Here is an 11,335-nt window from a genome sequence, read left to right as displayed (position 1 = left end):
TTTTGTGCAAACAGAAATGACAGATGTTCAGCAAGGGTTGGATGATGCTTTGCCAAATTCTAACATGGGACATAATAGGTTTCAAGATTTATTACAGGATGCACAACGTGAGTTATATCCAGGATGTGAAAATTTTTTAAAATTATCGTTCGTTCTAAAGTTATACAATATGAAAGTAACTCAGAAACTGAGCAACAAATATTTCACTATGATGCTAAAGTTGGTTAATGAAGCAATGCCCAAAGGTGTTGAGCTTCCAAAGTCACATTAGGAGGCAAAGAATATGTTGCGTGAATTAGGTTTTGGGTATGAAGTGATACATGCTTGCATAAATGATTGTATTTTATTTTTGAAAGAATATGAAAATAATGAGTTCTGCCCTCGGTGTGGTGAGTCTAGATACAAATCTCATGAAGGCAAGGGTAAAAAAATACCACAAAAGATTCTTAGATACTTTCCTTTGAAGAGCAGGCTTCAGAGGTTGTTTATGTCAAGAAAAATATCTTCAGATATGAGGTGGCACAAAGAGAAACGTGTTAAGGAGACTAATATATTCAGACATCCCGCAGATTCTATGACTTGGGAGGAATTTGATATAAGACATCCTTGGTTTTCAGCAGAACCTCGTAATGTTAGACTTGGTCTAGCAAGTGACGGATTCAATCCATTTAGCAACATGAGTAATTCATATAGCATGTGGCCAGTAATGGTTTTTCCATACAACTTGACACCTTGGAAATGCATGAAAGAACCATATTTGTTTATGTCATTACTTATTCCTGGACCGAGATCACCAGGGAAGGAAATTAATGTGTACTTGAGACCGTTGATCGATGAGTTAAAAGAGTTATGGGTGGATGGTGTAATGACTTATGATGCTTCTACTATGTGTACTTTTAGATTGCATGTGGCATTATTATGGACAATAAATGATTTTCCAGCATATGGAGATTTGTCTGGTTGGGTCACAAAGGGGTATATGGCATGTCCTGTTTGTAACTTTAATGCATCTTCAATACGTTTGGAGCATGGGAAAAAGATTTGTTGGTTTTGCCATCGTCGTTGGCTGCCACTAGACCATAAATGGCGAAATTTATACGAACAGTTTGATGGTAACAAAGAAAGGAGGTCACCACCTAAAGAATTAACTGGTGATGAGTTGATTCAACAGTTGCTTCAAATTAGGTTCGCCGACTTGGGAAAAGGACCGACTAACAAAAAGAGGAAGCGTGCCAAATCCGAGTTAAATTGGACTAAGAAAAGCATATTTTTTGAATTGTCATATTGGCAAGGCCTCAAACTGAGACATAATCTGGATGTTATGCACATAGAAAAAAATATATGTGATAATATATTAGGGACATTAATGAACATTGAAGGAAAGACAAAAGACACAATGAAATCTCGTTTGGATTTGCAATTAATGGGTATAAGAAAAGAGTTGCATCTTACTCCTAGTGGCAATAAGTTTCTTATGCCCCTGGCATGTTATACATTATCTACTGATAAGAAAAAGAGCATATGTGAATGGTTGAAGGCAGTAAAGTTGCCAGATGGGTATGGTTCCAATATATCTCGGTGTATTAATAAAAATAATCGTACTATATCAGGTTTGAAAAGTCATGATTGTCACGTACTTCTCCAGCGTCTTCTTCCGGTTGCTATTCGTGGACACATATCCGATAATGTATGTAATGCATTGGTTGAACTTGGATTATTTTTCAAAGAGTTGTGTTGTAAGACGTTGTAATTATGGATTGAGTTTGAATTACACACACAAATATGTTGATATACATGTTTTTTGATTAATTATCATGTAGAATCGCAGTGAGACAAACAAAAAGAATAGGGACAAGGTGAAGACTAAGAATTATGGTGGCTCGAAAGCGTATGTTCAGTACCTGGATGAGATGGTAATGACAAAAGGCTATTCAAATCACATTTTAGTACTTTTTGAAAACTTCTTTATGCATTAATTTTTCAATTAGTTATACTTGTATAGTTAAAATATTCAACGCCCTTATATTTTGGTGTCTCCATTTAAAATAATATGTTTTATACATTAACTAAACTGAAATGTGTGAAGTTATTCAAAACTGTTTTAGTTTCAACTTTAATGAGTTTTGTAGATGATTAATTTGATATAATAAGTTATATGTGTATATGTTCTAAAATTCAACATATATATATATATATATATATATATATATATATATATGTATTTGTATATACTGTGTATATGTATATAATATTTAGTATATGAAAATTATATGTATGTGGATACGAATATATTTGTAATTTAGTTTGAGTTCCCGCTAGCTTTTATTCCTTATTCGGTTGATTGTTAAGCTTTTTATAGCCCAGTTTGTTCATTTTACTTGCTTATATATCACAGCTTAATAATGAAACTGGGGAAGATGGAAGTGTGATTGAATTCTATGCAAAATCACATATCAAGGAAAATGGGGAATCTATTGATGAAGAGGCTGAGAAGAATTATGTAAGAATGTCTTCATTGTTAATATTTTAGCTTTTATTTAAATTAAAGGATGGTGAACATTTAGAATGACAACTTCGCTTCTGAACATGTAGGCTAGAATGCTAGAAATGAAAAAAGTTGCAATTGAAATTGGAGAAGTAATAACCCACGAGAAAGAGGAAGAAATAATGCTTGAAGTGCTAGGGAATAAGTGTTCATTTTTAGATGGGCCTAATAAGGATATGCCAACTTTATCAATCTGTGCTACTCAAAAAGATGTGGATGTAGCTAATGCTAGGGCCGACAAAGCAGAAACGAATATGGACGAGATGAGACAAGAGGTGCAAGGGATGAGGGAAGACATGCAGCAACAAATTCAAGAGAAAGTGAAAGAGCCAATGCTTACTTTTATTGCAAATATTGGGCAGCCTTCCCCTGCACCCCAAAATTAATCTACTTTAGAGTTTTAGAAGGACAACTTTTTAAAATTAATTAGGTCTAATATTTTAGGACTTTGAATACTTTCTTGCAGTTTCTTGTTTTTTAATAATAAACCTATTATTTTTGGGATGATGCATCAATATTCCTTATGCCCTCTTTCTCTCAAATTGTTTGAAAACTCTCTTGTTTCACATTGGATATGGTTTTTGGAAGGATAATTTATGGTAAGTTAGCTAACTTAGAATCAATTTAATTTTTATAATTTTTTTTTTTATCAATAGTTTTACCAGGTATACAATTTATTTTGCAGGTAGTTCGTCTTGTTAAGAGAGTTGCTTCTTAATTTGTTGGAGTGTTCTATGGCAGTAAGTATTGCCTACCTTGTTTTTATTGGTACTAGGGGTTCACTTATAATGTAATCTATAGCATTTTCTTGTACGCAACATTATGGTAATTGAGTTGATATAATATTGTGAAAATACGTAAGCCATAATTGCTTCATTAATGAGGGGTTTTTATTTTTTATTTTTAAAATTATATTTCATGTTTAAAGTTCTCTTTAAGGGTGTACTGATATTTACACCTTCAATTGTTTCTTAGGAAAAAATTTGCTTTATTCTTTGGACCAGGAATTAATGCTGAAGTTGGTAAGTTTTAAATTTGTTGATTTTGATGAGATGTAATAATTTTTTATAAATGCATACAGCAGTCTTGGAGAATATGATATTACGAATTGTAGTATTTGTTTTTTGGTATAAAAGTTGAGTAATATACCAACAAAGCTGAAGACATATTACTTTTATTATCGTGTATAAAGAAAATTAAATTTCAGTACGTTTCTCTTCTAGTCAGTTTATGCAAGGCTACATTCTCGATCTATTCGTCCATTAAATTGCATATAATTAGAAAAAAAAAGTTTATATAATCTTACAAATTGTACACAATATTGTAATGACCTTTATCTTTTTGAATTGTAGAGCGATTAATTGGGATGACATGAAGAAAATGAAGTATTCATGACAACGATGAACTAAAGTGATGAGATTCCATACGAAGAACTTTGAGGTGCTGCCATAGAGGGAGAGTTAGGAGTTTGCTTTTATGTTTTAGTTTGGTCTTTAATTTATATTAGACAATTGGAAATTTAGTTTATATTTTGACTCAGAATTGAACAAATGTAGAAATTTATTCAAATTGATGTTAATTTTGTATTTGAACTCAGAATTATTATGTATTGCATAATAAAATTTAATGTTATGTTTAAATTTGTATTGCTATATAGAGTTTGAAATTTGTGGACCTGTGCTACTATTTGGACTTTTTTATAATATTAGCAAAAACGATAAGAAGTTTAGAAATTAAAGCATGCAAAAAATGGTTTTTAGCAATGAAAGACCATTGTCATTGGGTAAGTTAGTGACGAAAACTTTCGTTGATAATGCCCAATAAAATGTGACAAACATTTTAGTCACTAAAAGGCAAACAGATGTAACGAAAAGTATGTCACTAAAAGTCATGCAATAGTGATGAAAATGTGACAAACGTTTTAGTCACTAAAAGGCAAATAGATGTGACGAAAAATATGGTTGCTAAACGTCATGCAATAATGACGAAAATGTCCGTCACTAGAAGGCAAGCAAATGTGACGAAAAGTATGGTCACTAAAAGTCATGCAATAGTGACGTAAATTTTTTTGTTACTAAAAGCAAAGTCAATAGTGACGTAATTTGCATTCGTCACTATAGATCAACCGAGACGATTATATAGCAACGAAATATTGACAAATGATTTTTCGTCACTAAAAACTTTTAGCAACGAAAATTTAGTTTTTTGTGACGAAAAAAAACGTTGCTAAAACTCCATTTTGTTGTAGTGAAATTACGTATAAGTTGATTATTTTGGAGTCTTGGGACATTGTTACTGTGATATGGCTAAAGTTCAGCTTTAGTGCGGGAGGTATGAGTTCTCTCCAATTGAGATAGTGCGCACTAGGGTGGTCTTCCCAGCGGGTTAATGCCCAGAATAACCAATTTGTTCTTGGTTTAGTCCGAGACGTGATGTCCAAGTCTTCCACTATTTGTTTTCGCATTCAATTCCAAGTTATCAATCATGTTTATATTGTGACTGTGGTCTTGGCTATTAGCGATTTGATGTTGTTAAGTACATCCATACTAAATTGCTATATTTAGTTGATTTAGGATTCCAAGTTGATAACTTTGAGAATCTATATCTAGTTGCTTTGTGTAAGCTTGTTTCTATCTAGTTGCTTTGTGTAAGCATGTTTCTAACTAGTTGCTTTATGTAAGCATGTTATATCTTGTTGCTATGTGTAGCATACTCTTGTGTTGTTGAAATTGCATAAATGATTTGTTTTATGCTAGAAATGATCTTAGGTAGCTAGGATGTTCCTTGAGTCTCACCTTTGACATAGACGTTAGGTGGAATGAACCACAATGATTAAATCATGTACACTTGTAAAACGTAGGTCGATGCATGCTCATTTCTTACGAGTAGCTTTATGTTACTCACCCCTACGATACTGAGGCATATTTCAGGTACAGGATACAAGATTGGAGATTGCAATTGCTTGGGTGATTTGCTGAGTTGAGCTTCTTTAGAAATATTCTTGTTCACATGCAAGTGTTAGCATGTTCATGATTTGTCTATGAAATGTAATTTTTCTAACTTGGAGGTCTGACATGTCAAATGTTGTAAATGAGTTGTAATAAGGCCATAGGCCATTGTAGCATGTTTAAAATACCATTTTACACTTGCGTGTATGTTCACATCATCACACAATAGCATATAATGCAATTTAATCATGCCATGGGGAGTCATTTTGATGCCTTAGGGATGACGTACATCTCTAGTGGCCACTTAGTTTCCTTCGTTTCTGCATTTTGGATTCGTTATCGGGTCATTCTTTTGATTCATCATAGGACACACTGGGTTAAAAAATCTAGGGTCGTCACAGCTAATTCTACAGAAAACAATTCGGAGGATTTCTCTGATGACCAGATTTTTCTCTAAAGCACAACTCGACGCAATACACCAAATGCTGGGGCGTGCTGGTTTCTCTGGTATATCAAATTCTTCTACTAATAATTCTGTTTCCACTAGCCACTTTGTTCAGTCAGGTACTAACCCCACTGCCCTCCTGAGTAGCGCCAATAAACCTTGGATTATAAACTCTGGAGCTACAGATCACATGACTGATAACTCCTATGATTTTCTAACATATAACCTGTGTTCAGGCAAATATAAGGTTAAGATTGCCGATGGGTCATTTGCTCCTATTCATGGAAAAGGTTTTATCCCTATAACCGATACTCTGTCTCTCTCGTCTGTCCTACATGTCCCGAATTATACCTGTAATTTTTTATCCATTAGCAAAGTCATAAAAAATCTAAATTGCTCAGTGACTTTTTTCCTACTTCTTATGTGTTTCAAGATCTAGCCTTGGGGAAGAAGATTGGTAGTGGTGAAGAGAGAGACGGGCTGTATTATCTGCATCCTAGAAAGGTGATTGCTCAGGCCCATACTTCAGTCAGTAATAAAGAAAATCGGATATGGTTACTCCATTTCAGATCTGGTCATCTGAACTTTAAGTCTCTTAAAGTGTTATATCCTGATTTGTTTTCTGGTTTAGATCTTTCGATTTTTCAATGTGAAATTTGTGCACTTTCTAAGAGTTACCGCGTTCCTTTTCCAATTAGTAATAAAATTTCTGCTATTCCTTTTTCTATAGTTCACAGTGATGTTTGGGGACCCTCCCATATCCTATCCTTGTTTGACTTTAGATGGTTTGTCAGTTTTATTGATGATTGCACTCATACTTCTTGAATTTATTTGCTTCGGAAAAAATTTGAGGTTAGTAATATTTTCAAGTCTTTTCATATGATGATTATAAATCAATTTCGCACCAATATTCAGGTTCTTAGATCCGATAATGGGGGGGAGTATTTCAATGAAACCTTGGGAACATATCTAAATGAAAATGGGATTTTACACCAATCTTCATGCATTGATACCCGTCAATAGAATGGGATAGCTGAGAGAAAAAATAGACACTTACTTGAAGTGGCAAAAACCTTAATGTTTTCTAGGAGTGTACCTAAGTGTTATTGAAGCGACGCTATCATTGCGGCAACTTACTTGATCAACCAAATGCCCTCCAAAACACTCAATATGAAAACTCCGATTGCCTGCGTTAAATCCTTTTCCACAAATGAAAGCATTTCCAATAGCCTTCCTTTAAAAGTCTTTAGGTGCGTTGCTTACATTCATCTTCCAAGTAGAAAAAGGTCTAAACTGGATTCTAGAGTACAAAAATGCATTTTTCTTGGTTACTCCCCAAACAAAAAAGGCTACAAACGTTTTCATCCTCCCACGAAGAAATACTTTGTCACAATGGATGTCAAATTTTTTGAAGATCTCTCTTACCATCCTAGGTCCAATCTTCAGGGGGAGATTAGTGATGCCAAGAAAGATCTTTCCTATGATCTCTTAATAAATCTTGATTCTGTTCCTAGTACTCTACCAGAACAATCGATTCTAAGGAAGGATCTTCAAGTTCAAACAACCAGAAGTGAACAGAATTGTGTTTCAGCCAACCACTCCACTTGTGTACTCACGAAGAAAATCTGGTCAGACTATACAACCCGACACTCTCACCCACAATCAATCTTCAACTCCGGAGTTAGAAAATGAGCACCCGGTGAGTCCTCGGTCAGGTAGTTCACCTAATCCTTTTTTGCCACAGGTTGATAAAGATTTAAATATTCCTATAGCTATCCGAAAAGGGGTGAGGTCATGTACCACTAAACATCCAATTTCCAATTTTTTATCTTATCATCGAATTAACCCCTCTTTCAGGCTTTTATTTCTCAAATTTCTACAGAAAATATTCCTGCTAATATTTTTGAAGCTCTAAAAGACCTGAAGTGGAGAGGAGTTGTTCTTGAGGAAATAAAAGCTCTACAGAAAAATGAAACTTGGGAAATTATAAATCTACCTAAAGGGAAGAAGCCTGTGGAATGCAAGCGGGTTTTCATGGTGAAGTATAAATCAGATGGGTCAATAAAAAGATACAAGGCGAGACTCATTGCCAAAGGGTTCACTCAAACCTATGGCTTAGACTATCAAGAAAATTTTGCCCCGGTTGCGAAAATGAACTCAGTAAGAATTTTGTTTTCTCTTGCTGTCAATTTAGATTGGCCTTTACATCAATTTGTTGTAAAAAATGCATTTCTTCATGGTAATCTAGAAGAAGAGGTTTAAATGGATTTACCTCCTAGTTTCGGAGATTCAAACGTTGGGAAGGTTTGCAGGTTAAAAAAATCTTTAAATGGGCTAAAGCAGTCTCCTAAAGCGTGGTTCGAAAGATTCTCAAAGTTTCTCATAAAGTGTGGCTTCTTACAAGGTCAAGGAGATCATACATTATTCTTCAAGCATTCTCTTCATCAGAAGATTACAATTCTCATTGTCTACGTTGATGATATTATCGTGATAGGGGACAACATCGAAGAAATTAAAGATATGAAGACTTAACTTGCAAAAGAATTTGAAATTAAGGGCCTCGGAAATCTTAAATATTTCCTAGGTATGGAAGTAGCAAGGTCAAAGGATAATATGTTTGTTTCTCAAAGAAAATACATTTTTGACTTGCTTAAGGAAACGGGATCTTTAGGAAGTAAACCAACAATGACTCCAATTGATTCGAATCATAGATTGGGACTTAACAGTGAAGAAAATCCAGTTAACAAAGGGATATATCAAAGGCTCGTCGGGAAACTGATTTATCTATCCCACACAAAACCAGACATTGCCTATGCTGTAGGGGTTGTAAGTTAATTTATGCACTCTCCCTTGGAGTGTCATATGGAAGTTGTTCAAAGAATTCTAAGGTATCTAAAGGCTACACCAGGTAGAGGACTTCTATTTAAAAAATCTGAATATCTCCTAGTGGAAGTTTACACAGATGCTGATTGGGCTAGTTCAATCACTGATAGGAGATCTACAATAGGTTATTGTACTTTCGTAGAAGGCAATCTGGTTACTTAGAGGAGCAAGAAGCAAAATGTAGTTGCCAGGTACAGTGTAGAAGCAGAATACAGAGCTATGGCTTTGGGAATTTGTGAGATTCTATGGATACATAAGTTGTTAAAAGAACTTAAACTAGAATCTACATCTCCTATGAAAGTGTTTTGTGATAATAAAGCTGCAATAAGTATAGCTTACAATCCTGTTCAACATGACCACACTAAGCATGTCGAAATGGACAGACACTTCATCAAAGAGAAAATTAAAAATGGATAGATTACTACTCCGTTCGTAACAACTCATTAACAATTGGCTGATATACTCACAAAAGGAGTTACAATGGTACCCTTTGAAGATTTAAGAAGCAAGCTGGGAATGGTTGACATCTACTCACTAGCTTGAGATGGAGTGTTAGAATTACAGCAAAATTATTCACTAATTGGCATTACAGCTGTATTGCTGAGCTGTAGTTATCGTGTATTGACTATTTGTTTGTATCTTTTAATTAGTTAATTAGTTTCCTTATTTTGTGTGGTAGGTAGGATCTCTAGAAATTAATTCAGGATTGTATAGTTGTCATTGACTTTGTATAGCTGGCTGTGTAAGAGTGTGTTATAAATAGGTTGTATCCTATCCTCTAAATAGATATACACAGATTATTTTTCATCTTGTTTCTTTTTTTTCGCAAATACTATATAATCATTTTAGCAAGCTTGATACATCACATGAGGTCAATTAAATCCAATTACATCTTAACATGGCTGTAAGGCCGCCTATGGGATTAGAAATCCTAATGAGACCACAAAAGGCTAAAGGATGGCCTCAAAACTATTTCTATTCGTAAAATGAATACAAGTAATGATTAAATACAAGCTTGTAGCAAAATAGGTTACATGACCATTAAAAATTACTTTATATATAAAAAATACAAACTTCAAAATAGACTAACGCCTGGTCTACAAAATGTGATATCCTCGAATTTTCACGTGTAGGTTGGCCAGGCCCACACCCAAAGACCTGGGGATATCAAAAATAATTTGATAATAAATGAACACAGAATACAAGAGGGAATAAAAAGTAGAATAAATAATAATGCTGAAAGAAAACTAAATTAATAAATATAATAATCTCTAATACAGAATTTCAAATAATAAATAATGAATCTCCAACCTACAACTCGAGAATCGGAATATCACAGACCCCTAATATATCTCATATTGAAAACAACGCCTAAGTCTACTGAACAATAAATACATGAAGTAAATCAATTGAGCAAAGATGAATTCCTATGTCAACGACACCGGAAGAATGATAATGACTGGTCTCTGAACTGCACGATCAACCTTTACGCCTGGCACTGATAAGGACCTCAAAAATATAAAAACAAAGGTGGGTCAAAACCCACAAACAAGTTATTTCCATTACAACCCAAACACAGACCCGATGAATGATACAACCCTATCCAACTCATGCAATATCTATATAGTCGATAAATACATATATACATACACACTAAAGACTCTCACTGGACTATAGGACAGACTCAACCTATTATGAGTATCTCATGAAAAGAGTATATGAGGTGGTCACGAGTCCTTCTTCTAATAGGACACACATATCTTCTATATTAAGCTACCCATTTTAATCGGCAATACACGTTTCAGTCCTAGCCACTGATCCTGAGACCTCAAGCTCGTATCATGGTACACATAATAACGAAATATATATCTAGCCATATCCTGACAATGGCATGTCATCTATATCCTGACAATAGCATGATATGGAGTGAGACTAAGCTTATTATCTAACTCACCCAACAACACATAACATTCCGTCTTATCTTAACAATGGTATAAAGTAGTACCATATCCTGATGATAGTCTTCAATCAATCCACATATTTTGATCATGTATAAGATCATATAATAAAGTTATATACATGATTATAATCATACTAATATCCAATACCATTAATATAACAATACTGCATATATAGACATGCATGACTTATAAATTAATTCAATCCACAACTCTTAGCCATAGCAAACCAAAAGTTACAGCCATGGAGCATTCATATAAACCACAATTATAGCAACTAAGATGACTATAATCATCAACCATGCTAAAAACATTTAGATGCCAAGTCTAAACAATTTAAAGATTCATTTTATAACTTATTGGTTGATTTAATCTCATTTCATCATGCATGATTAAGTTTTATATCATAAAATCCACATAATACTATTCCCAAGCCTTTAGAACATGTTTGGGACCTTAACAAATCATATCAGGGTCATTTGGAATGTTTTTGGGCAAAATCCACTCAACAGCGCTCGAGTGTTGTTTCCTAGAAAATAGTGCTCGAGCCCTGTTT

General features: G+C 34.1%; 2 long non-coding RNA genes across 2 annotated transcripts; both read left to right on the top strand.

Annotated features, from left to right (window-relative positions):
- Positions 1–1,819: 1,819 nt before the first annotated feature.
- Positions 1,820–2,687, top strand: LOC132296082 (uncharacterized). Its single transcript, XR_009478572.1, has 3 exons — positions 1,820–1,913; positions 2,396–2,500; positions 2,593–2,687. It is a non-coding gene; the product is annotated as an uncharacterized LOC132296082 (long non-coding RNA).
- A 355-nt stretch (positions 2,688–3,042) lies between these two features.
- LOC132296022 (uncharacterized) lies at positions 3,043–4,031 on the top strand. Its single transcript, XR_009478569.1, has 3 exons — positions 3,043–3,144; positions 3,231–3,285; positions 3,898–4,031. It is a non-coding gene; the product is annotated as an uncharacterized LOC132296022 (long non-coding RNA).
- Positions 4,032–11,335: the final 7,304 nt, after the last annotated feature.

The sequence above is a fragment of the Cornus florida genome, unplaced genomic scaffold (assembly GCF_030987335.1).
Source record: "Cornus florida cultivar Cherokee Brave unplaced genomic scaffold, ASM3098733v1 CherokeeBrave_3.0.0_Hap2_Chr01, whole genome shotgun sequence".
NCBI lineage: Eukaryota > Viridiplantae > Streptophyta > Magnoliopsida > Cornales > Cornaceae > Cornus > Cornus florida.
The sequence above is the reverse complement of the archived record's forward strand: the minus strand, read 5'-3'. Positions and strand labels throughout refer to the sequence as shown.